Source organism: Bactrocera latifrons, unplaced genomic scaffold (assembly GCF_001853355.1).
Source record: "Bactrocera latifrons isolate USDA-ARS-PBARC rearing strain unplaced genomic scaffold, ASM185335v1 scaffold_80, whole genome shotgun sequence".
NCBI classification, from domain to species: domain Eukaryota; kingdom Metazoa; phylum Arthropoda; class Insecta; order Diptera; family Tephritidae; genus Bactrocera; species Bactrocera latifrons.
Window position 1 is genome coordinate 1,295,355 of NW_017537490.1, and position 4,755 is coordinate 1,300,109.

Genomic DNA, 4,755 nt, shown 5'->3' on the forward strand with positions numbered 1-4,755 from the left:
TCTAATATTACAACATGCGCACAATCATAAATACACCGCAACACTTTCATATTTAWGTTTTTGTGAGACTTACTTAGAGCGTATTTCAGCTCTCAACGCGAATAAGGTTAATGTGCCAAGTTCAAGTGCATGTGGCGGGTCATGAAGGGGGAAGGTCAGTATGCCGGTAAAGCGGAAAAAAGGTCAATACTGTAATATTTYCCAGTTYAACGTGGAAAATAACAATGTTTCATAATTTTTAATGATGGAAATGTTATTGTTAATATATTTGTGAAACGTATTTGAACTTGAAACTTTAAAGTACAAAAATCAACTGATGACTATAATTGGTTCATGTCCTAAAGAAATGTGMACTACTAGCAATATAATTGCTGAAGAGCAAAAAATTGTGAAAGTAAGATTTTAAACTTTTAATCACCAACAATTCGTATGCTTAGGCTGGATCAAATGATAGTTGTGAAGTGCGAGCTGTAATTAGAAGCTKAGGACACATACTTGTATGTATTGCTTTATTTTGCAAGATAATATATTCTAATCGACGTGACTTAGTTCACGTTTATAAAGATCCATGCCAATAATCGGAAAATTTTTTAAAAATATTTCATTATAGTTTATAGATATGTTTTCCTAGATAGATAGATAGATATATTTTTATTTCATGTACAATAAATATACAGGAAACAAGGAAAAAAAACAGCACTAGCTCGAGGCCATCAGCTGGTATGTTTTCCTAGAAATCAGTTTTAGTATGATGGTCGGGACTTACCTGCCTTAACGTACCCTTGTTTAGTGGGCTGTAAGCACGTCTTAAACGTTTTTTTTAGCATAGCTCAGATAACTTTGCGATGTAAATCTCATCTCACTCGAATACGAATGGCCAACTCAACATGGTATTTATATCAAATTAATGTCGACCTTTCATTTTTTACAATTAGCGACAAGTCTTCGATTCCACCCGAATTTAACCTTACCTTGCTGTATATACATATATATTTACATATATGCCATAAATTTTTAAAAGTAATGYTCTTTACACATACATATTGTACTTACACTAAATGACACATTTAACTAATTTCTCATTCATCGTTAAGTTCATTGGCTTGTTGTTCAAAAATGCCCAGTAATGGCAGTTGCCGATTCYAGAGCAAAGAAAGTAAAGTACAAGAAATGAATTAAGTTTTTTCCACCGGCAAAATGTAAATTTTCTCTCCGTACTCTTGAGCTTTTATATCTAGAAGCTTTTGCATTGATTCCGGCCTTTTCGTAGTTATGCTCTAGTTAATCGTATTTTCCTTTGACGTTGATAATGTTGACAATAATGTTAGGCGTATTTTTTAAAAAAATCGCGTGGGAAATCGGGAAGCGATAAGTCCTTTGAATGGTTGTCTTTTCCTGTTTGTTATTCTCTTTTCCATTTATTAAGTCGGAGTATTCTCTGAGTTTATTTGAAAGTAACTTGGTTTGTTTATCGCAAAATTACAACCTTAGACGGATCTCTCTAAAGAAGATCCCTTAGCCCAAACTTTACGATATTAATAATGTTGTCATTGATTCATATTTTTTATTTCCGGCTCCATATTTTTTTTTTTTTTTTTGTTGAAAATCTTACGATCTTTCAAATCTTTGTATATAAGTTTTTGAGGTTAATTAAATATTAACWAATATGTTAGTGGAGGAATCTCATTAAGAACCAGAGTCTAAATGAGAATTAGATATAAAAATATATTTTGTGCGCCTTTCATTTTGCTTTTATTTGGTCAACTTGAAGGCAAAATGTGTTATTCGTAGGGCCGTTTTCTTATTGTATGTTTAACATCCAACTGTCAGTTAAGTTCTGGTTAACTTAACCAAAACTCCTTCTTTCGATAAAGAACCCTCTTTTTAACCAGAACTTAACTTACAGATGGCTGTTAAACAAACATTACTAAAATGAAGCTGAGCCCAGATTATTAGTCCTCTTCTAGGTCGATCTTCCTTTTAAAAACAAACAGTTTCGTATTCAGGTCAGCTGCTATTACTTGTATACACATAAAATAAGATGTTGTCAKAGGAAATGTGAAAAAACTGTGGGATTCAATGGGAGTACTATGGGAGTATTATGGGAAAACCGCRTTCTACGCAACATGGCTGCTAAACAGTCACTGAGAAGACGGCCTTAAGCACTTGTAACTACGTTCTACTTCYCCTTACTGAATAGCTGTATCCTTTCAGTGCTGCCAAATCAAGTAAAATTGATATTAAGTGTTTCCATGAGGTTAGATCTTTATRCAGAACCCTATAATCCACAAAAATTTTAGCTACCTTCGATTCGCCAAATAGTTAACAAACTTTTAGTAACACTTTTTAGTTTTTCTAAACAATTGTAAAAAATGAATTAAAAATTAAATAAAACTTTTTTTTATTTGTTTTCAAAATTTAAGAATTGAAATAAATATAGTTGTTCATAGAAACTCGTTCATAGCTCGAAACTGAGAGTTTTTGAAAATGTTTGTTGTCGCATGAAGTTGAGTTTCTCTGTCGAAGAAAGAAGGATCACAACACAATTGCAGGGTTGTGACACGAGTGCTGCCTGGTCGTTTGCACGAACGGTATAGTTTTTGTATAGACAGCTATACACTCTTATACAAATTCAACTCGATAACTTTACTGAGGGTTGATTTACAAGAGAGCAGCGCTCAAAGTTAGCGAGCAGAGGTATGGCGAATCGAAGACGTAAAYTATAAAAAACATTATACTCAATATTTGTAATATAGTTTGAATATTTTTGAARCCAATGCGCCATTTCGCATAAAATGCCCCACAAGTTGTTTCTCTCTCACCGACTACCAAATGGTTAAAACTCAGCGTGAGCGTCATTATCGYTACAGTTGCATACGCGCGCATTGCTCCAAAAAATACTTCAGAGCTTTCGCTCTTTAACTCATTAGTACAGGCTCGTACCAGCCACATTCTACAGAGTGTATTAGYATAATATTGCATTTTACATAGATACATACAAACATGCATACGCATGTTCTCGTATGACTTTGTACGTCATTTCACGTTCTATGCGAGTATAGAAGTACTCGTAAACCATATTGAAGGAGGCAGTGGTCGGCTAAAATCACGCTCATAATTTTAGTTCTGTTCGGACTGCCTGCGCGGTCGGTCAACGGTAATTTAGTTCAGGAGTAGCTAACGGTTGTTAAATATTTGTGGTGTTTGTTGTGCCGGTTTTTAGGTGCTGCGCGAAATTCATTTAGGGAGCGGCGGTGACGTGCTTATCTACATACATACATGCATATGTRATTTGCAAAGAATATTCTTTGTTCGTGCCGTATTTGGTTTAAATTTGTTGTAAAATATAACCACAGAATAAATATACAAATAAACAGCAGTGAAGTTAGCAAGCAGTGTGCAAAAGTGAACATGTGAAATTTAACCAAATACAAATTAGTTGTATATATAAAGTCTTGTATGCATAAAGTGTTTTATCATTTTTACTTAAGTATTTACTTAATTGTACTTATTGCCTTGAATGCAACACACTACTTTTGTCCATTGTTGTTGTTTAAAATAATTTTGCGCAAATCACGGCGTGGTCAATGTGCTCTGTCATCGTGTTACACAACATTTGACTTTTGCTTGAAGAACACTTGGTGTTTGACAGTTTGATTCAYAGCAAAGGAAGGCGAAAATTGAAGCCAGATCTGCTGGTAATTATTTTGTGTTCATTCGAATATTTTGCTAGTAGAATTGGTGCGCTAATTTTGACCAAATATAACAAGTGTTGAGTTTTTTGCGAAACTCAGTGTACAATCTTCAGTTCAGTCAACAGTTACCTTCGCGCTGCAGACGTGCTTATCACCGTTTTCATTCGTTATTTTAGTGGTAAGTAGACGCACAGCTGTTTTATATTTACCTACTCACGCACTAGCCGCGCACGTTTTGTTTACATGTCGCCGGCTATCAGTGTTTCTTTCCGTCTAATAGAATTTCAAACGTGAAATTGTTCTTGTATTACTTTGAATAGCAATTTTTGCAATTTGCGATTATATTGTATTTCAAATTGTTACTAAGTGTTRTTAAGGCGCACGATTATTTGGCGTAATAAAATTTCTATTTCTGAAATTAAATCAATTATACAAGGCAGCATCGATAATTGCGTATAATAATGTACGCATGAAATTTTTTTGTTATGCGCGCGTAATCACAAACCAATTTGTGTGCAGAAAATATATTTGTTTCAAATTAAAGTGAAGTGTGTCCCAAAAATAACGTAACATTGCCGCACTTTTACGTATGTAGTAAGGTGTTGATAACCTTAAAAATAAAAAAAAAATAAAGAATACAGCCGACAATTTACGCTTGGTAAAAATGGAGCGTTACACGATAAAACAATGGTACACATTTTTTTTATTTCAAAAATAATAAAAACTTGGCAGCCGCAGTTCGAAAATTTCATTACAAATATGGCCGGAATAGTGTTTTAACTTATGTGAAGATTAATTGAAATGGCCGCAAGTTTCAACTTTGGGACATCCTATACATGCATTGAGGTAGTAGGGCAAAAAATCACACCCTTTCTAGTTTTTATATTTTGATGTCCATTTTCCTTTTAAAAAAATGTTTTCTGKTCATAAAGTGTTGATAGGTTTTGAGAATTTAGTACTCAAGCAATTGGAAAATTCCAGTTTTTGGCTTTCTACTGCCTTTTACTATCTTCTGCACTTTGGTTAGTCGTTTGTCTTCGAATAATCACCGCAGCAAATT

At 33.9% G+C, this 4,755-nt stretch overlaps 1 protein-coding gene across 2 annotated transcripts in view; it reads left to right on the forward strand.

Annotated features, from left to right (window-relative positions):
• Positions 1 to 3,139: 3,139 nt before the first annotated feature.
• LOC108976864 (multidrug resistance-associated protein 4) overlaps positions 3,140 to 4,755 on the forward strand; it is a 35,943-nt gene continuing 34,327 nt past the window's right edge. For both annotated transcript variants that reach the window (XM_018946240.1, XM_018946241.1), the window contains exon 1: positions 3,140 to 3,873. The gene's annotated coding sequence lies outside the window, so the exon portion shown is untranslated. The remainder of the gene's footprint in view (positions 3,874 to 4,755) is intronic.